The following is a 23,601-nucleotide window of genomic DNA, read 5'->3' on the forward strand; positions in this document are numbered from 1 at the left end:
TTTTTTTTTTTTTTTTGAGAATTGTTGCTCGATTATTTGTGGCTTAAGCACCGTATTTGTGACCCACAAAATGTGACAAGGCCGTATTTGATGGCTTAAAAGACACGCAGACATATAAAACCACATCAGTTTATTCAGAAAGACACATTCAGGAAAAACGTTTTCCGTGCATTAAAGCATGTAATATAAACCCAGCTTCGCATGTAAGATTCAGCGTGTGTTTTGAGACTCAGGGAGTTGGAAGTGTGTCTGATATATCGTCAAATACGATGTATGAGAGCTGTAGCTCTAAGCAGTAAGTTTGAGAGCCGCACCTTCACTTTTTTCTAGCTCACATCGATGACGTTCTTTGCTATACAGAAGAAAATATTATATTCCAAATTCTTGATATTATAATATCCGTGTCGATGTCAGATTTGACTTCGTGTGGTACACGTAATCGATATTTATTTTCTTGTTCTGTTTCTAGTTGAAAGTAACAGAAACAGATTCGGGAACTTTTACACAAGTCTCTATAAAAGAGGACCGATTGAACAAATCTTGGTCCACTGTTAATCGGCCTTACCCACAAGTTCTTAAGCCTTTTACATCAAAATCATGATTAATCTCATTGAAAACAAATGAAGCGAAGTAAAGAATGACAAACGTTACACGATTACCTAACATTATGAAACAAACTAGACACCCAAAATCTTTTACGAGACTACAATATTTTTTTTTATCTAACATTTTTGACAAGCCATCACTTCTCTCAAAAACAGCTTTCCCCAAGACGTTAAAACTCTTATCTCTGAACGACACATCAAAGATAAGCATGGAACGAGTGACGGTAGACTTTGATCGTTCAAAACTTAGTTAAACATTCTTACCTATCGATGGTGATTTAAATTAGTTGGTCAACATGTTAACATTACAATATAACAGAAAGTGGTGAAATGACAGTGTTGGGCAAAAGGTGCTGTGGTATGTATTCTGGCTCTCTAGGTTCAAATTGTTTCGAAGTTGATTTTCTTTTGCTTTTTTACTGAACCTTTCCAGGGTTAACTGAATAATGGACCACTAATGTAGTGACTGTCGATTTCCTCGACTAGCCATTCCTTCTAAATATGTGGCCTGACGTCTATGTTAGGAATCAATATTACAGAAGGCAGAAATTTGGCAGAACCGGTAGAATGTCACAATGACTTCTTTGCGATGTTTAGCAACGCCTCATCGAAATCAGTTTTGCCTTTCTTCATTCCTGGATCAGCAAGATGAGATCCCAGACAATTATTGGTTCGATGTGATCAACTTTGTCTTCAAAAATAAGATTTTGTGCCTGTATCAAAATTTGATCTTACAAAATGAAAAGAGAAACCAAAAACAAAGACACCCGGAGAGTTTGGGGATTATAAATTTTTATCAGGGCTTTTAATTCAAAAAATTACTAATTACTAATTAACAAGTTTATTTTAAAAATATAGATGCTCACAGTTATAATTTAACGATTATGACTCGCTGGGAAAGCTTCAGAAAGACATTTAGTCGTCGATTGCTATGTTGCGTTCTTCCCACCTTAGGGCACTGTATCTGCACATCTCAATATGGTTTCTATAGTTTATACGTTTTACATAGACATTTATTTTCATGACTTAGGTGTACCGCAATTGAAATAATAATAGCCATAGTAATCCCTTTTGGAATAACGGTAAAGTTGATCTTGATCGGATTTGAACTGAGAGCTGAGAGATCCGAAGCTATAAATCGCAAGTCATTCTATCCAGTATCATTAAGTTTCTACCACTAAGCTACGTGCTTTCACCTATTTGCAGTTAAGAGCGTAAGGTAAAGCAACTGGTGAATGAGCTAGTAAAAATATGTTCAATAAAACTTTTTAAAAATATTTTTTCTGCTCTAGACACAAGGCCCGAAATTTTGGGGATGGGGACCAGTCGATTAGATCGACCCCAGTACGCAACTGTTACTTAATTTATCGACCCCGAAAGGATAAAAGACAAAGTCGACCTCGATAGAATTCGAACTCAGAACATAAAGACAGATGAAATACTGCTAAGCATTTCGCCCGGTGTGCTAACGTTTCTGCCAGCTCGCCACCTTAACTTTAAAGAATATTTATTTCTTTATTTCCCACAGGAGGCTAAACATAGAGGAGACAAACAAGAGGATTAAGTCGATTACATCGACCCCAGTGCTTAACTGGTACTTATTTAATCGACCCCGAAAGGATGAAAAGCAAAGTCGACCTCGGCAGAACTTGAACTCAGAACGTAACGGCAGCCGAAATACCGCTATGCATTTCGTCCGGTGTGCTAACGATTCTGCCAGAGAGCCTCCTTAACTTCAAAAAATATTAAATAAATAATATTTGTTTATTGTTAGGAGATAACAATTCGATCGTTTCAAGTGTCCTTTTCAAGTGTAGCAGGGCTCTGTTCGAAATATTTATAATTCTCAACAATTACGAACATTTCCTCGAGACACTTTGTATCATTATGTTTTGTAATCAGTGAACTGTTGCCCTTTATCTCCGAGTTATTTATATTTTACATTTTATGCCCGAGTTATTTACATTTTATACGTGAAGGTGCGTGGCTGAGCGGTTGGGGTAGTCAGCACACGATTGTTAGGTTGTAACTTCGACAGCGCGTAGTGTCTGGTTCACCGGGAACATTCACTGTCGTAACCAACGGAGTACCAGTTACTTACTATTTATGTATTTTTTCGTGCTTCCTTTTCATTAAAGTGCTTCAGCAGAAATGGATTATAAACGATCGATGTTCTACAAAATACAAGAATTGTGTTACGACATCCATCTTGTTTCTGCAATTAGAACTGCTTAGAACGAATGTCAAACATTGATTTGCAGTCGTTTTGTTGTGGAATTCTGAATTTTCGTCTTCCCACTAAAATATTTTATCAATTTGTGAATGGATTCAAGACCAAAGTTCCTAATTTCAGTGATAACTCAGTTCTCATAAACAAAACTCCATCCAGCCAAACAAACAAACATATAATAATAATAATAATAATAATAATAATAATAATAATAATAATAATAATAATCCTTTCTACTATAGGTACAAGGCCTGAAATTTGAAAGAGGGGCATAGTCGATTACATTGACCCCAGTGTTTCACGGGTACTTAATTTATTGATCCCGATAGGATGAAAGGCAAAGTCAAATACCGAATAATTTTGAAAGGATAACAATGTTAGTTGATAACATTGACCTCGGTACTTGATTGGTATTTTATTTTATAGATCTCGAAAGGATGGAAAGCAAAGTTGACCTTGGCGGAATCTGAACTCAGACTGTCAAAAACCGATGGAAATATCAAAAAGCAATTTTCCCGAGGTTCTATTGATTCTGCCAGCTCACTGCTTTCATGATGATGATGATGATGATGATGATGATAGTGTTGCAGTTGTTGTTGTTGGTGGTGGTGGTAGTGGTGGTGGTGGTGGTGGTCGTCGTCGTCGTCGCCGTTATGGCGTTCGTGTTGGTGTTGGTGTTGGTGCTGGTGGTAACGATGATAAGAAGCAGGGAGAGGATAAGCAAATAGCTAAATAAAATAAGCGAAAAGACAAAGAGAACTAGAAGTAATTGTGTTGCTCACATGAAATATAGTAATATGCAGATTAATCTTTTAGAATGGATAAAAAAAAATTTTAAGATATTAGCCAGCCTGTTTGGTAAAAACTATTATAAGCGTTTGTGTTCAGTTTTATCCAACACGCAAATTGAATTTAGCTTACGTGACAATATTCAATCAACTATCTCATCGCTTACTCCACAAAGCTGATACACACAGTTTGGGCCATTTATCTTATTAGTCTTTGCAAGTGATCCTCTTCACTGTCACGACACAGCGAAATTGTTGATTAGTCGGTTTTCATATTATTAAAGGACATATATGTAGGTATTTGCAATAGCTAATATCAAAATATCTCTTCCTTGGCTTCTCGTCCCAGAAACAAAATTATAAAGGGTTTCGCAAAAATATGTATACAGCAAAGAAAGAAACTCGAGAAACTGAAGGACAGAATAGGGTCCTAGTCTTCGTTTTAGTTTTTCCCCTCACACTAGGCTTGCGCATCGGGCAGTGAGACGTCTCCAATCATCTTGGTTTCGAGCATAGTCGCCAGCATCTTCGCAGGTGATGTTATGTTGCTTAAAATCTTCTTTGGGGGTTTGTGCGCCATGTCTTCTTGAGTTTTGATCTCTTCCTTCGTCCATATGGTGGTACATATCGTGTAGCTATCTTGGGTATTCGTTCTTCGTGCAATCGGAAAACATGATCTGCAGGCCTCACCCTTCTTTCCACCACAATCTTCAGCAGAACAGAGTACAACACTAAATATTCAACATTCGCCATGTTGGACCGCAGAACTCTACAAGTTTTTTTCATTCTCTCTCTGTTTATTTTCTCTTATTCCTTTCTGTTGAAGAGCGTACGCCCGAAACGTAAAGGACTTTTTCATTTTTCCCGAGTGTCAAACTAATACACTTGCTTGTTGTTCATACACTTGTCTTCGTCTTTTGTTTTTCTATAAATTTCAACTAAGTATTCAATATGCTGTACATACTCATTGGCAATTATAATTAATCATGTTAAGGCCAACTTTGCCTTTCACCTTTCTGGGATCGTATGTATATGACTGGCACTCCACCGATTACGACAACGAGTGCTCCTGCTCGTGAAATTCGCGTGCAAATTGCTGAGTGCACGACAAATACGTGTACCCTTAATGTAGTTCGCGGAGAGTTTCAGAGTGACACAGAATGTGACAAAGCTGACCCTTTGAAATACAGGCACAGCTCATTTTTGCTAGCTGAGTGGACTATGCATATATTCATATATATATATATATATATATATATATATACGTGTGTGTGTGTGTGTGTGTGTGAATACTTGTTTTCATGCTAAGTTATATACTAAAACAATTTAATACAATAACAATAGTTTCTCCTCGCGCTTCTTCAAAATTGTATTAAACTTTTGAAAAATTCTGTAAATAGATATAGTTATATCAAATAACATGAAGAAGGTAAGAATAAAGAGAATCAGATAGAGAGGGGGAATGAAACAAGGGAGAGAGAGAGGAATGTTGAGAGAAGGATGGTGAAAGTGGCGTCTTACAGATAATCCGCTATATCAATAGCAACGGACTAATTTTTCTAACAAAAAAACTGACGTTATACAATTGGTTCAGACATAACAACATTTAGATTGCTGTAAAAAAAAAATATGAATATGGGTAATAATTTCGTAATTATGTATCGCCGACATAAAAGACAGACAAAAGGGTAGTGATGTTTTAGACTAATAATTGGAAGATAAATGTTTTAAGATATATTATTATTTAAAGTGTTTGGAAGAAAAATAAAGCTTAAATCATAAAATGAACTCAGATAAACCGAAAAAGAGATAAGAAAATATAAGTGTTAGAATAAAATTAACGTCTTAAATATATTTTCAAAATAACGATAGTTTAGAGTTTTATAATAAAGATTGGGTTATTTACAATCGGGTTAAGTTAAATGTTGTTGTCAGGCAGTCGTTTTCAAGGTAAGAAATGATGTTATGTTTTGAAGGAGTTGTAAAAGATAAAGAAATACAAATGATTAAATATAGAGTTAAATTAAGTTCTGAAAATGAATGAACAGACGATAAATAACCAATGACTTCGTAATTGATTCTGTGTTGGGGAGGAAACATAACAATATAGATTAGAAAACTGATATTGGTTCCAAGTCTTGGTACTCAACTGGTATTTAATTTATCGACCCTGAAAGGGATGAAAAGCAAAGTCCACCTCAGCGGAATTTGAATTCAGAACGTAAAGACAGAACGTAAAATGCTGCTAAGCATTCTGCCTGGTATGCTAACGATTCTGAACGATCGCCACTTTTTAGGAAACTAATATTATGGTTTAATAGTTCCATTTGGATAAAATGGAAAAATCAAATATCTCATTCAGTGTTTGGTATCACTGGAGCTTTGATATTAAGCCATCGTACATTCTAAATTGCACATAACAAGAATACCTTTAAGAAATGATGGCTTCATTATATCCTAAAAAAATCAACCCACAGTGAAACGAAAGAGTTGAGAAAATACATATAAGTTCTTCAAAGATTTAGGATTAACTATTTACGATCGAGTCATTTCTTCAAACAAATAAGTATTCCCAGATGCTTCAAAATATTATAACAATGCTCTTGTAGCGTTGATTTGGCCAGATTTGAACAATCTCGCTTGGATTTCCAGTTAAGAACCACTACTAAATTATATTCTTTTCTACTCTAAGCACAAGGTCCGGAATTTTTGGAGAGGAGGACAGTCGATTAGATGGACCCCAGTATGCAACTGGTTCTTAATTTATCGACTCCGAAAGATGAAAGGCAAAGTCGACCCCAGCGGAATTTGAACTCCAAACGTAAAGACGGACGAAATACCATTAAGCATTTCACCCGGCGCGCTAACGTTTCTGCCAGCTCACCGCTTTAGCACTACTAAATTATATTGCCGTAAAAAGCATGCCTGCTTCATTGAAAGGACTGAATCCCGCGAAAATGCTTACCAACCAGTCAGCATCGGCTGATATAGATTAACAGTGACAAAAATTAAAGAGAACTAATATAATCATCTAGCCATATTGCTTCTAGAAGGTCTTGTCCGATGTTATAAAAAATAGGAAATCTGAAACTCACAGCAAAGCCAATAGAGATTCTACGCGAAAACTTATCACTTTGTTTCGGAAAACAGGCACTTATCTTCTACTTGTATTTACATAATATACAATGAAAACACATACATGTACGGCAGGGGTAGTTTCTCTTTCTGTTTTAATGTCGACATACATAAATATATGAGTATGTACAGGACACGTAAGGTATTTGCCTAACTCTGTATAATCTTTGTTTCAGAAAATAATAATGGCAGACTCTCAGCTTACTCAAGAAATAAAGAAGCATGCCGTTATTGTGGTTATAAAGGCTGAGCATAACGATTTAGAAATATCTCGATTTTTAAAACTTGCCAGATCTTTTGTCTACAAAGTTTGTAAGGAGCTAGAGACTGAAGATGGAAACGTATCATCAGTATCAAAGCATAAAAGAGAATTCTAAACTCTCTGAAATCATCAGAACATCTGAATTCATCCAACAAGTTCAACAGACCATTGATTACAAAACTTGAAAGGTCATGAGGTCGATTGCAAAAGATCTCCATGTGTCAGAACGAACAGTTAGGAATTTTGTCTACGAAGACATCATATATGTCTTATATTAAGAGGAAAGGTCAATTTATGTCAGAAAAGGGAAAAGAAAATCACTACATCAGATTTAAAAGGTTCTTAAACAAACTAAAAAATGCAGCAGAAGAAGATTTGATTTGGTTTTTCTCAAACGAGAAAAACTTCAACCAAGATCAAAAAGTTAACAGAAGAAATGACAGATGGTTATGTGCAGACCCTTCTGAAGTTCCAAGTATTATGCATACAAAATTTCCTGAAACTCATAGTTTTAGGGGTTGTCAGCAATGAAGGACATGTGATGCCTCCTTACTTCTTTCCATGAGGCCTTAGAGTTAACTCTGCTACCTACATTGAGGTCCTGGAAATAAGTATTAAGCCTTGGATAGACAGTGTATGCAATAGAAGGCCATATGCGTTTCAGTAAGACTCTGCACTATCACACATGGATCTAGTAACACAGGAATGGATGGCTGAAAGTTTTCATGATCACATAACTCCTAACATTTGGCCCCCCTCATCCCCCAGGTCTCAATCCATAGTTGAGAGAGAGAGAGAGGTCAATGAACACACCCATAACACTAAAGATTCTTTGAAAGCTGCCATAGTCAGAGTAATGTCCAAAATGAACCAGGACCACTTGATTCTAGCATGTAAATGATTTAGACCTCATATAGAAGCAGTTGTTGAAGCTGAAGGTGACTTTATTGAATAACATTATAGAAAAGAAGGTTTTTCCTTTATCCTCAGTATTTTTTGATAAATAAAGTTATTATCTGTCATTATATATCTGTTTTTTTTTTATATAAACAAATCTGTCCTCAGATATCTTACGCACCCTGTATATACATACATCGTTATAATTATTTGAGTTATTCTCTATTGTTTATAATGATTTTTTTCTTCAACAAGCGCAAGGCCTGAAATTTTACAGGAGTGTGTAGTCGATTACATCAACCCTCGTGATCGACTGGTACTTATTTTATCGACCCTCAAAGGATGAAAGGGAAAAGTCGACCACGGCGGGATTTGAACTCAGAATATAAAGACTCACGAAACACGACTAAACATTTTGTCCACCGTTGTTTATGATTCCGCATGGTCGCCGCCTTCATTATTGATTATGATAATAGACACATGTAGCAACAGATTGAACCAGAACTTTCTCTTTATCTTTCATAATGCAAAGCCTCTAAGTATTACATATATCCTTACAAAAATGGTTTTCAATATAATATAAATATACTTTGTACATATATAATGTATAAAAGGTTTGATATAAGAAATATGTGGAAACAGATATTATTTATTGTGTGGTTGTTCTTATCGACAGACACGACTTTTTACCTCATTATCAATGATATTATAATGACCAACCCACACGCTCAACCGAACTTATAAAATCCAGTCTATTATCAAGAACCACAAACACACAAGAAAACAGTTCAACCATCAAACAGTATAATCCATCGTTTGATCTACAGGTTTAAACACACGTATTTAAAATCTTTAAAAACTTTTTTCAGAAACATTTTCCCATACAACATAAATAACCCAAAATTTTGAATAAAAATTGCATTAAAATATCTAATTCCGTAACATCCAGATTTTTAGCATTCTCTCGTCCAATATTAACACACAAAGATATAATTGTATTTACAATCACGGATATCCATAATCATACCTAAATGCACCTACTGGCACTCCGTCGGTCACGGTGACGAACGTCCCAGTTGATCCCACAACGGAACAGCTTACTCTTGTGTAATTAACCTGCAAGTAGCCGATCACTCCTTAAAGTAGATCTCAGGGAGATTCAACGGGACACACAATGTGACAACGCTGGCCCTTTCAAATAAAGGTTCTACTCGTTTTTGCCAGCAGAATAGACTGGAATAATGAGAAATAAAGTGTCTTGCTTAAGGGTACAATGCACTACCGTATAACGACTCACAACTTTACGATCGTGAGTTAAAAGCCCTAACCACTTAGTCACGCGCCTAAATACACACCTATAAAGAGAAATGTTAGATGCTTTGCCATTTCTGAAGCTTCTAAGAAACAGTTGGAGTTCTTTTTAGAATGAATGGAATTTTATGGTCAATATTTACCAGAATATTCGGAAACGCTCGAATAATTTGTGGCTTTGTACAATAAACTATTGAATTTGTCTGACAAATAGTGAGCAAAGGGCTTTCAATAATTGTTTGAAAAAGTGTTCTTATGAACATCCTGTTGTCAATCCAATGTCAGCGAAGACGTCACGTCGACAACCGATATTCGTAAGTTGTTTATATCAGGAATTTTATTGCAGGATATACATAACCATATAGTTATATATTTTTCGAGGATATTAAAAGAGGGATACTAAGTAGCTCAGATAAAGATGATAGCAATTTCATCTTTTAGACAAGTACTTAAATGTTTATCAGTTGATTTTGAAAACCTAGCTTCAAAAACTCTGCGTAATCCGATGCTGGGTAAATCATTTCCAGAATAAAAAGAAGAGAATGCCTTGAATAATATTTGCTACGATATTGAAAGATCTTGTACATATGTCAAAGGTAGATTAACTCCGGGAGAGATATTTTACCGGAAGTACCTCGGAGGAAGTTTATTAAAAGTACTCGTGACAGCATCCATTCACTAGCGTAGCGAGGGGGGGTTAGGGGCGGTCCACCCTAGGCGGTCCACCCTGGGCGGCACTTTTGGGTCTGCTGTAGGCAATATGTGTTTTTTGTGGGGTCCGGGGGAAGCAAACGGAAGGGCCGCCCCGGGCGGCATACACTCTAGCTACGCTAGTGCATCCATTATCGTATTATTGCTACACACAGTCATTTAAAGTTTGAAGTATGGTTGCATGACTATAGGCACGAGTGGAGGACTACAAAGATAGATGCCCTATATGTATGGTGATACAATATATTCTATAGAGCGGCTACATCAGAGACCCAAAGAGTTAGGTCTGATTCCGCGTACACATAACATAGATCATGTTTATGTTAATGGTGTCAGATTTTTTTCTTATTTTCTCTTCCTGAGAGAAAGAGCTCAACCGTAAAACGTGTTATGTAAAATTTTATTCTTGGAAATTTGTGTCCAATCTTTAGGTGTCGAACAAATAAGCCGAATTACATAACTTCTGCTTTTTGGCTGCAGAATATTGGTTATATTTCTAATAAAACACTGCATAACAACCGTAAATACTGAAATTTCAGATTGACTGATTAAAACAATGAAGATGGTATCAAAGGCATTTTTCTTTACTGACAGAAAAATTTGACTCATTTCTACAATAAAAAATAACTACACCTGTGCATCTGAAAACCTAACTTACGCTGTTAAATGCTCAGAATGTGGAGAGAATAAAATGACAAACCGGAGGATCCTACAGACAACGCATGGTTCTGCATAGATCACGAATTAAAATACGGTAATACAGATAAATAGGGCCCAATGAACATATAGATTCATGTTCAGGTAGGAAACAACGAAATTTCCTTTATTATCAATTTAGCGATTAGTTAATAACCATGCATCAGCAGTGACGCATCTTTCATAACCAAACATCGACCTTTTCTAAATAACTATGGGAACGAAAGGGAGACAATAACCCGTTTTGCAATTTTTGTTGGAGTTGCCACTGTTCTTACTAGTTACAATGACACAATTACTATCACGACTATTGCAGGCACTAGCATTCCTACTACTGCTACTACTACTTATAGTTACTCCTTAATGAGAAAAAAACAAATGTCACTGTTTGAAGTGTTACTACTAATAATAATAATAATAATAATAATAATAATAATAATAATAATAATATTACTACTACTACTACTACTACTACTACTACTACTACTACTACTACTATTACTACTACTATTACTCCTCCTACTACTTCTACTACTCCTACTCCACCTTCTCCTACTACTATTACTCCTACTACTACTACTATTACTATTACTCCTACTATTACTACTATTATTACTCCTCCTCCTCCTACTACTACTATTACTCTTACTACAACTACTACTACTACTCCAACTACTACTCCTACTACTACTCCTACTACTATTACTCCTACTCCTACTACTACTATTACTACTACTACAACTCCTCCTCATCCTACTACTACTACTACTACTACTACTACTACTATCTAGCAGTTATCAGAATGGAATGAATTTGAAACATAATGTAACTTTTTTAAGGAAAACATGCGAACTTCCAGAACTGATGTCACGAAAGATTGATTTCCTTTCATTTGTTCCGATGCTCTTTTTTTTTCCTTTTTCTTTCAACATCACTAAATCGCCATTATCAGTGTTTCTTTTATTCTTTTACTCTTTTACTTGTTTCAGTCATTTCACTGCGGCCATGCTGGAGCACCGCCTTAATAGTCGAGCAAATCGACCCCAGGACTTATTCTTTGTAAGCCTAGTACTTATTCTATCGTTCTCTTTTGCCGAACCGCTAAGTTACGTGGACGTAAACACACCAGCATCGGTTGTCAAGCGATGTTGAGGGGGACACAGACACACAAACATATACATACACATACATTTATATGTGTGTGAGTGTGTGTGTGTGTTTTTTTGTTTTTTTTTGAAGGCACAATGTCCCAGTGGTTAGGGTAGCGGACTCGCAATCGTAGGATTGCGGTTTCGATTCCCAGACCGGGCGTTGTGAGTGTTTATTGAGCGAAAACACCTAAAACTTCACGAGGCTCCGGCAGGGGGTGGTGGCGAACCCTGCTGTATTCTTTCACCACATTTTTCTCTCACTCTTTCTTCCTGTTTCTGCTGTAGATATATTTCAAAGGGGCCAGCCTTGTCACACTCTGTGTCATGCTGAGTCTCCCCGAGAACTACGTTAAGGGTATACGTGTCTGTGGAGTACTCAGCCACTTGCACATTAATTTCACGAGCAGGCTGTTCCGTTGATCGGATCAACTGGAACCCTCGTCGTCGTAACCGACGGAGTGCCACAACGATTGTTATTTCTAGATTGTCGTCGTTGTGAATTATTTATCTCGTAACAATATTTCCCTCCTCACCTCTTTCTCTTTCTGTCTCACTTCAGAATTTACTGTTTCTTCTCCCTATACTCAAGCAGTCAGGAATTTATTGGAATTTATCATCAGTTCACTCTTTATCGAAAATTAATTTACTTACACTTACGTCATTTCGTCATATATTTCTTTATTTCTTTTACTGTATCTTTTACAACTCCTTCATAACATAACTTCCATTTTTATCATTAAAGCTACCATCTAAGTACAACAATAATATTTGATTTAGTCTCCTTGTAAATAATATCATTGTGAATATGAAATCTCTAAACTACCGTTACACTGAAAATATTTTTAACACTTTAAACTTTGTTTTTCTATCCTTCATTTTATTTGAGCTCCATTTATGATATCTAAAACACTTCTTCTTCCAGACGATTAAAAAAATTACGTATTCTAAAGTTAAAATTTCAAAATTTCATTGTATATCGTGAGAGTTATCAAACCAGTAATAAACATGTGCACTGGCACTATTTCACTTCTTTTATTATTGTTACTACTACTACTACTATTATTATTAGGAGCGGTGAGCTGTCTGAATCGTTAGCACACCGGGCAAAATGCTTAAGGTTATTTTTTGCAGGTTTATGCTCTGATTTCAAATTCCTCCAGGGTTAATTATATCTTTCACCTTTTCGGTGTCGATAACACGAGTAATAGTTGAGGACAGAGGTTCTATGTAATTGACTGGTCTCCTCTCTCCAAATTTGAAGAACTCTGCCCACAACAGAAGGCATTAGTATTATTTCTGTTTGTGGTTTTCTCCTTGTAGTAAGTGTTTCTCTGCAAGTCAGGGATTATTAGTTGCTTTGCCTTCGTTCTGACATTATTTGCAAATTTTGTTGGGTAGTTTTTTTCTCCGAGGAAATATTTTTAGTTCTGTCAGTCGTCTCTTTCGTCTCTTTGAATCTGTAACTATCATAAATTTACGTCTTGCCATATTAAACTGGTAAGGTATGAACAGTAAGATCTACTCTAAGTATTGATATATGTCCGTACCTTCGTTATCGAGATTGGTTATGATAGTCTCATTTTCTTTAATTACCCGAATGTCCAAAAGAGGAGTTTCTCTTTCATTCATCTCCATTGTATATAGGATCTATTTATGACGGTTGTGCACTAATTTAGGGAATCTTTTAGAAGCTTACTTTCTTCTGTCCCAAAATATGAACCTTTTGCAGGAACCTTTTCCAGTTTTATTTCATATAAGATTAGAAATATTGATCAAAAGAAATCCCAGAGTGGGCATAAAATTTTCTTATAGAAAACCCATCACTAGTCTTGCAAATATGGGTATAATTTTCTTATCCATTGCTCTCCCTTTTATTCGAAGGTAATATTGGTTATCAAAAAAAAAGAAAAAAAAAGAGAAGTTATTTTCTGGCATCAATCGTAATCGTTCTAGTATATATTCTTAAAATTTCTCCAGAAATACGTGTGGATATTTGTCTACCCAGAATTCCATTGCCTCCAATCCTAATCTATGTGCTGGAGTATTTGTATCGAGGCTGGCTGGTCACGTCGAAACTAAACATAAATGTCTCCAAAGTTACTCTTTCTGAAAACCAGGGAAGAACACACATCATAGTTTAAATTACTTAATCCTGAAACGGCTTGACTTCATTTTAAATCAGGCAGTTTAGGATTCTTTACATATGGTGTATGGAGATCTTTAAACTGTTAAAGACTTTTTTGACTTATAGATTTCCAGTAGTCCATAAAAGTTACATGTTTTTACCTCAAAATTCATAAAGTAATCCAACTTCGTTTCCGATAAATTGTTTTGAATTTGTTCATTTATTTGCCAATTTTGTTCATTGCTTATCACCAATTGTTTCTAAGTTTTATTAGAAATACTTGTCATTTACTTGTTCTTGGGCCATTTTCCCCGTAATGGGTCATGTCGTTTGTTATAATAACTCATCATTTGTCAGCTTATTTAATGACTACAGAAGAATCTTTCTGTAGACATCCCAATGCTTTTTATTCTTCATTTGCAGCATTTGATTCTATATGGTTTGTTGGAGTGTTTGATGATGTTTTCAGACACGTTACATATTCCTCTAAGTGATTATTCCTGTTCATCAAAGACTTAAAGCCCGTTTTGTTTGTTTGTTTTTAACACGTGATGGATTTTGTAATCTGTCTTTTGGGGAAATCACAGCTGTCAGAGTTTTCTTCAAAATTTCCTGATATCCTTCAAAAGATCTGTTGTATTGGGTAGGAGTGAGTAAATGTGCAAAGTGAACGGAGTTTTTCCAAATGTTGGAAACTAAATGGAAATGTGCGTGAAAGGTTTTAACGGTTTATTGATATTTTACAGAAAGAGCGATCCGTTTGGTTTCATTCAAAAGACAAGCTGGAGTTCGTTAGATTCTTGAAGGATTTCTATGAGAAGGCTGGCAGTAATTTATGTCACTGATTTTAAAATTTCTAATCGCCGGAGAATTTCACTGGTACTTAATTTATTGACCCCGAGAGGATGAAAGGCAAAGTTGAATTTAAACTCAGAACGTATCGCCGGGCGAAATACCGCTAAGCATTTCGCTGGGCGTGCTAACGGTTCTGCCAGCTCACCGCCTTTACCAACCCAAATAATGCCAAGCGTGTCAAAGACGTTCCTGCATTCATCCAAATCCGTCTCTGGTAAATTTTATATTAAATTATTATAGCAAGCTTTTTTCAAAATAAGCAATTTAACCATTCAACAAGACTTGTCCTCTCTTCAGAATACAACGAATGGAACCTCTAATATTCCTTAAATATCCGAGCATTTCAGTCCAACTTAGATGGCAGCACTCAATACTTGAAAACACTTTACATTACATACGTAGACGCAGGCGTGGTTGTGTGGTGAGAAGTTTGCTCCCCAGCCATATGGTTCCGGGTTCAGTCCTACTGCGTGACACTTTGGGCAAGTGTCTTTTACTGTAGCCTCGGGCCGACCAAAGCTTTGTGAGTGAATTTTATAGATGGAAACTGAAAGAAACCCGTCGCATATGTGCGCGCGCGCGTGAGTGTGCGTGCGTGCGTGGGCGGGTGCGTGCGTGTACGTGTCTGTGTTTGTCTCCCACTACTGTTTGAGAACCAGTGTTCATGTGTATACGTCCCCGTAACGTAGCGGTTCGGCAAAAGCGACCGATAGAATAAGTACCACGCTTTAAACAATACGTACTGCGGTCGATGCGTTCGACTAGATTTCTTCAAGGCAGTGCCCCAGCATGACCGCAGTTTAACGATTAAATCAAGCAACAGACAAATGATATTCCTTCGCAATCGAACTAACAATAGTGGTCGTTCAGCATGCTAGAAATAGCAGCTTAATCTTCCTCAAACCACATATTCAAGGAAGTGGTTTTGCAGTATAATTAGATCCCCGACTTATTATTTAGATCCTGCAAATGCCCTTCATTCTCTGGCAAAGGAACTCAACTTCCTGATCTAAATAGGTCAATGATTGGTATATAATGCAAAACTTCCTCCTAATATGTGTGAGAAGTGTTGTAAAGCAAAATACGCCCCTGGGAATTAACAGCTGAAATATATTTGTTTCATTGGGGCTAAGCTCCAATCAAAAGGTTGGGAAATATCATTAATTAATTTCTTGGTTATGGGCAGCATGAACAGATACATTAATGCGTAGATCATTATAGTAAAATTGGCTGTTTAGCTGATATGGTTGAGCATCATGGCTTCCGTTAAATATAATTTCAACAAGTGATACTTAGTAATAGCCGAAGATAATAAATCTAATTTTAACTTTGCTGATTTAAGCAATTCTGTTAGATCAAACATTTATTCAGCAGAGTTTGGGATAAAACGAAGTTAGAAGATTTACCAGTGCGATAAATATCTGTAATTGTTTGATAGATGCAGGAAACAGTGTATTATTTAACGAGGACTGTATTAGCAAAGGAAAGCTGCGAACTGGCAGGATTGTTATCACAAAATGCCGACCAGCTTTTCTTCATATTCTTTATGCTCCGAGTTCTAATACTTCCGAGGTCAACTTTGCTTTTCATCCCTTCGGGTCCAATAAAATAAAGTACCAGTCAACTTACCCCATCTCCTCAAAATAGCTGGCCTTGAACTCCTGTATTTGTCTCCCCACCATCGCTTGACTACCGATGCTGGTGTGTTTACGTCCCCGTAACTTATCGGTTCGGCAAAAGAGACCGATAGAATAAGTACTAGGCTTACAAAGAATACCTCCTGGGGTCGATTTGTTCGACAAAAGGCGGTGCTCCAGCATGGCCGCAGTCAAATGACTGAAACAAATAGAAAAAATATAGACAGATAGGTAGATAGATGCACAGACCGATAGATGTGTACGTATGTGTTTCGCATGTGTCTTTGTGCTTGTGGATGACCTCCATTGCCTGACAACCGGTGTTGGTTTCTTTACATTTCTATAACTTGGCTTAGCAAAAGAAACCAGTAGTAAAAGCACCAGATTTTAAAATACCTACCGGAGTCGATTTGTTTGACTAAACTCTACGAGAAAGTGCTCCAGCATGACCGCAGTCCAAGGAATAAAACAAATAAAAAGCTAGAAAGCATAAACTAAAATAACATGGTCCTATCAGTTTTATCAATTCTAATACATTTCTATTCCTTTTAATCAAGACAATTTCATATTTCATCATGCTTGGCTCCAAGTAGTGGTGGTCACCATCAACATTCAGAATTCCGTGAATACTCAGATGTGATAATATTTACGGAACAATAAACATTTGAAAGGAAATTTTCACGCTTCGCTTTACAAAATGTGGTCTTAAATCGTCGTCATTTGATAATTCTGGCAGAAACAGTGTTAATTTTAGTAAACCATTAAATGAAACGAAAATAGTTTGAGAAAGAAAAATCTATTTATATAAAAAAGGTTATATAATTTATTTGTCTGAAAATGGTGAATAGCATATCTTCTGTAAAAATGAATATATACTGAATTTTATTAAAAGGAATTTGATCTTGCAGAGCGTTGGAAATTTTTGACAGAACCGAGTCTGAGAAACCCTATTGTAATTTATTCCAATCTCGAGAGCTTTCCAAACCCATCGTGACAACAGTACTTCAACTATCTCTTCAATTTCAACAGGAATAATAGCGATTTTACAGATTGAAGCTTATTATTGTGTAGTAGCAAACCGATAGTTGAATGGCACTCCGTCGGTTACGATGACGAAGGTTCCAGATGATCCAATCAACGGTTGTGAAATTAACGTTCAAGTAGCTGAGCACTCCGCAGACACGTGAGCGAGCTTGCAGAAACGTTAGCACGCCGGGCGAAATGCTTAGCCGTGTTTCGTCTGCTGCTACGTTCTCATTTCAAATTCCGCCGAGTTCGACTTTGCCTTTCATCCTTTCGGGGTCGATAAATTAAGTACCTGTTACGCATTGGGGTCGATGTAATCGACTTAATCCCTTTGTCTGTCCTTGTTTGTCCCCTCTATGTTTAGCCCCTTGTGGGCAATAAAGAAATAAGACACGCGAACCTTTAACTCAGTTCTCAGGGAGATTGAGTGTAACACACAATGTGACAAGGATGTGCCTTTGAATTATAGGTACAATTCATTTTTGCCAGCTGAATGGACTGGAGCAACATGAAATAAAGTGCCTCCAGGAATCGAACTCATGACCTTGCGACCGTGAGCCAAATGCCCTAACCACTAAGCCATGCACCTTCACAATAATAAATACAATTAGATGACATAACTCAAAGAGTATGTATCTCCAAAAGTTACCAAATCTCTACACGTTGTATAGCTTCCATTTTTGTGCAAATCCCTCTCAACACCATTGAAGTTCATCCAAGGTCGCCAGGTTGGGCCAATACGGTTTAGCACCAGTGTCGTAGCAGGAATTGGTAGCAGAATGCAATTAGCCGAATCAGATACTACAAACTATCAATACTGGCCATGTAACACTTCCTTCTGCCTGTCCACCACCCTAAACAGGTACTTTTTCATTTTTATCGGTCTCGAAATGATGAAAGGCAAATTTGAACTGGGCGGGAATTGAACTCAAATACTGTCATGCAGTTCTCTGGTTTGCTTCAACGACTCTACCAGTTTGCCTCCTTTGTTCAAATATGCCCTTTTTCCAAAGAAAAGAAAAACATTCGGATTTAGTTTGAGGGATATCTATCTATTATTTCTAGTATAGGCGCAGAAGTGGTTGTGTGGTAAGTAGCATGCTTACCAACCACATGGTTCCGGGTTCAGTCCCACTACGTGGCATCTTCTACTATATCCTCGGGCCGACCAAAGCCTTGTGAGTGGATTTGGTAGACGGAAACTGGAAGAAGCCTGTCAAATATATGTATATATGTATGTGTGTATGTGTGTATATATGTTTGTGTGTTTGTCCCTCCAACATCGCTTGACAAGCGATGCTGTTGTGTTTACGTCCCCGTAACTTAGCGGTTCAGCAAAATAGACTGATAGGATAAGTACTAGGCTTCCAAGAATAATTCCTGGGGTCGACTTGCTCGACTAAAAAAGGCGGTGCTCCAGCATGGCCGCAGTCAAATGACTGAAACAAGTAAAAGAGTAAAAGAGTACGTTGATCGACAACATTGTAACATCGTTATCTCTCTCTTTTACTTTCTTTCTCTCTCTCTCTTTTCTCTCCCTCTCTCTCTCTCTCTCTTTTCTCTCCCTCTCTCTCTCTCTCTCTCTCTTTCTGTGCTTAATGATAATTCTAGGTATTGAGTACTACCACGTAAATTGGATTGAGGCGTTTGGATATTTTAGGAATACTCTTTACAAATAGAATTTCCATTTTCTCTATTCTGAAGACAGGATGGGTCTTTGCTGAACGCTTCAACGCTTTCTTTGAAAGGCTTGCCAGAATAATTAAATTCGGGAAATTATCACCGTTGAAGTGTAGGAATGTCTTTGAGAGAAGCTTGGCATTATTGGGATTGCTAATTTATTCATTTTCATCGAAGAACATTCTGTTAATCCATTAACCAAATTTAGATTTGAAATATTTGTGTTTTGTTTTACTTTATCTATTTATTATTATTATTGTTGTTGTTGTTGTTCGGTTGCGCTGCTGCACATTTTACTTTTATGTTTTCCCTTATTCGGAAAACTAAGGGTTGTTTATCAATGTATTCATGTCTGTGCGCGTGTGTGTGTGTGTTTGCATGCGTTTGTTAGGGCTCTTTAGCTGCTATTTCTAGCATATTGACCAACCGCATTGTGGCATCGTTGTTGGTTCGAATGTGAACTCATGTGTGTCGATCTCTCACTCCCTCTTTCACACACACACACACACGCACGCACGCACGCACGCACGCACGCACGCACACACACACACACACGCACGTACGCACCACTAAGCACGCACACACTAAGCACACGCATATTTGGTAGAAGTAATTAAGTGACTCAAGAATCCAGAGTTTCGCGCATAGTACTTATCGCTTGCTCAGTACTGACGTATACTTATGTCATTATTACTTCCGCCTTAGCGAAAGCGAAGGTATTGTTTCAGTAGCGTTTGCTTGCTTGTTTGTATGTTTATCCGTGGACAAGATATCTCAAGAACCGTTGGATTGATTCGGATGAAACTTTCAGGGATGTTTGGCCTCGTGACTGGGACGAACTAATTAGATTTAAGGATCGATCTGGTATCGGACAAGGATTCTGGATTATTTTTCCTGTTTTTTTTTTTGCATAATTTTTGAGAGCGGTCGAGTTCATTTTTAGTATTCTCGTTTGTGAGGGCAGTCGAGTTTATTTCAGATATTCTCATTTTAAAAATCATCTTTGGCTAATTGCCGAGAGGACGTTAGTGTTGCGCTCTCTGAGTGCTTTTTTTGTTTTATGTTCAGTTTAAATAGTTTCACATTTCGACATAAAGCCAGCAAGTTCAACGGAGGGGCTATGTCATTTTCCTCGACCTTCGTGTTCCCAAAAGGATGAAAAGCCAAATCGACCTCGGTAGAATTCGAACTCAGAACGTAAGATACGACGGAACGCTGTTAAGCAGTTTTGCCGGCGTGCTAACAATTCCACCATGTTCAGTTATAACAAAAACGATATTACATTAATCTGACGGGTTACTCTATACTTTTGTACAGAACAAATTTAATATTCTTGCTTAGAATGACAAATACATATTCATGAATGGAGTTTTATTTAACCTGTTTGATCTATCAATGTTGTCTCCACACACACACACACACACACACACACACACACACAAGTACAAGATCTGATCAAAAAGTATCCGGACTGTTGCCATAGGAACGAACTCAGAACCCTATGGCTTCGAAGCAAGTTTCGTAAGCTCTAACATTCATCCATCCATCCATCCAGCAATCATTACATACATACATGCATACATACATACGGGGTATGATCAATAAATATCCGGACTATAGCCATAGAAACGAAGTTATAGCACATAGAGTGAAGCCGCTTGGCACAGATTTACCTTGAACTCTAATCGACTGTGCATGTGCTCTAAGTTTTAACTTCTAGCTCACTTCTGCTGTTTACAGCAGTACTTGGAAGGAACATGTGTAGAATGTGATCGTTGCATTGACCATGACAGAGAAAGTTGTTATGGTGATATCTGCAGATATCGCAAAGTTGCAGAAAGTGTATGGAGAGGAGTGTACGAATGGTTCAGACGTTTCCAGGATGGCCGAAAAAATATCGATATTGACGAACGTTCTGGGAGACCGCAACCAGCAGAACTGATAAAAATATCGAAGATGTTCGTGCAGCTGTGAGGGTAAATCGCCGAATCACCAAATCACCATCCGTGAATTATCAGAAGATGTGCAGATTAGTTACGGGTCAGTTCAGTTCATCATCACTGAAGTTTTGGGCATGAGATGCATGTCTGCAAAATTTGTGCCAAAATTGCTTTCAGCTGACCAAAAAGACACTCGGGTTTCAGCTGCACAAGACCTCTTTGATTGGGTAGAGAACGATTGGTAGAAAATTCTTGATTGGTAGAAAATTCTTGATTGGTAGAAAATTGTTTGAAAGTCTGCGTAGGCCTCAGCAGGTATTGCCAAACTTTTGGCAAAATTTGATGCAGATTCTCTGCTCAAAATTTGATGCATATTCTCTGCTCAACTTTCTCTGTCGTTGTCAATGCGACAATCACATGCTACATACCTTTCTTATTTCTTTATTGCCCACAAGGGGCTAAACATAGAGTGGACATACAAGGACATACAAAGGGATTAAGTCGATTATATCGACCCCAGTGCGTAACTGGTACTTAATTTATCGACCCCTAAAGGATGAAAGGCAAAGTCGGCCTCGGCGGAATTTGAACTCAGAACGTTACGTCAGACGAAATACAGCTAAGCATTTTGCCCGGCGTGCTAACGTTTCTGCCAGCTCGTCGCCTTTCTTCCAAGCACTGTGCCAACTGCACACCTTTCTTCCAAGCACTGCTGTAAACAGCTGAAGTGAGCTAGAACGTTAAAGCTTAGTGCGCAAGCAAAGCAAGAGTTTAATGTCTATCTGTGTCAAGCGGCTTCACTTCCCGTGTTTTAACTTCGTTACTATGGCAACAGTCCGGATACCTATTGATCAGACCACGTACATACATTCATGTGTGTGGGAGGGGTGAGTATATGTGTGCGCGTGTGTATTGTCTGTACATGCATACATACGTACATACATGCATACAAGCTTGCATTTAAGTAATGGATCTCCATTGACTTCGACAAGTACCCAGTTGTTCGACCAACTGAACCACTTATTGATCCGGTTAGCACGCACATGTCCAAATGTACGTGTGCCCTTAATGTAATCTGTTGGCAGAATCAGCGACAAAACACACGACAAAATTAAACCTTGGAATTGCAGGTATGATCCATCTGCAAAATTTTCACTTACCAGGTTCACTCAGAATGATTGGGTCTGCCCAAAAGTATATTGGTTTCAAATTTCGGCACAAGGCCAGAAATTTATGTGAAAGAGGTAAGTCGATTACATCACCCCACTCCTACCCCATTCCAGTGCTCAGCTGGAACTTTTTTCATCGACCCCGAAAGGATAAAAGGCAAAGCCGGCCTCGGCGGAATTTGAACTCAGAACGTAAAGACGGACTAAATGTCGCTAAGCATTTTGTCCGGTGCGATAACGATTCAGCATATAAAGTGAACTTCTGATCCTTAGACAAATGGACAACAGACATAAAAAGTTGATGTTTTGGGTTCGTGGTGAAAAGAAAAATTATTAAAGAAAAAGTGACATTTTGGACTGCTTTGTCTTTTAGCGGAAAATGAAGAGAAAAAAGCCGGGTGAAAGAGGAAATGGAAAAAGAGATTCAAATGCGTGTGTAAATATCAAATGTCAGCCATATTGGAGACTGAAGCGGAAGCCGGAAGAGAACGAAAGCGGTTTTACATTAAAGAGAGTGAAAGTAAAGGGAGATAAAATGCGAAAGCGTGTTTCTATATGTGTATGCTGTTGCATGTGTGTGTGTGGACGCATGGATATAAGTGTGTTTTAATATGTGAGTATGTTGTGTATTGTTGGTGCATTATGTGTGGGTGTGGCGAGTATTTCTTCATGTTTGTGCGTGGGTAGGGTGTATGTGTGAATGTGTTTTGTGCGTAGGTAGGTTGTATGCATATGTGTTTAGCCTGCTTATATGTAGATGTTCGATCGTGTGTGATATGTTCGTGGAAGCTGTGTGAGTGTGTGTTTATTGTTTGTTGAATTATGGGGTTCACTATGACCGTGGATTTGGTCATGGTGAATATGTCAATTTGAGAATGCATGTGGTTACAGAAAACTGAATTGATAATTGTACGTGTATGTCTTTAATATGATATTGAGTTTTCTTATTGCGTTGTGCTTGTATTTAGGATACAGACTGAAAGTTAACTTGTTAACTAAACCCTTATTGTTAAGAGATTCCTAGAAGGAAGATGAGTTCCACTTTTCGTAGGAGACAGGAGATCCGAGATCCATTATATATGGCAATACCGAAAAAAGACTACTATTTGCGAACTTACCATACCAAGTCGTGTGGTCAGCTGAGTAGAAATAAAATTTGACATATTATCCATTATCAATTTGAATGTCTCTAAGACGAATTTGTTGACTAATCTCGTGACAGGGACAAGGAAATAATACGGAAACGATATACATCTGTAGGAATAAAAAGAGAAAAGGAAAAGTTGACAAGTTGTATCTACGTACACATAAAGCAATTAACGTAAAGAAATATAAGAAGCAATTACATTACAGACAAGGGTGTAAACAAACACGATATATATA

At 37.4% G+C, this 23,601-nt stretch overlaps 1 long non-coding RNA gene across 1 annotated transcript in view; it reads right to left on the reverse strand.

Moving 5' to 3' along the window:
• The window catches only part of LOC128249527 (uncharacterized), an 81,183-nt gene that overhangs the window by 14,811 nt on the left and 42,771 nt on the right, over nucleotides 1–23,601 (reverse strand). The window contains exon 2 of the long non-coding RNA XR_008265661.1: nucleotides 23,337–23,472. This is a non-coding gene — a long non-coding RNA (uncharacterized LOC128249527). The remainder of the gene's footprint in view (nucleotides 1–23,336; nucleotides 23,473–23,601) is intronic.

Source organism: Octopus bimaculoides, chromosome 1 (assembly GCF_001194135.2).
Source record: "Octopus bimaculoides isolate UCB-OBI-ISO-001 chromosome 1, ASM119413v2, whole genome shotgun sequence".
NCBI classification, from domain to species: Eukaryota; Metazoa; Mollusca; class Cephalopoda; order Octopoda; family Octopodidae; genus Octopus; species Octopus bimaculoides.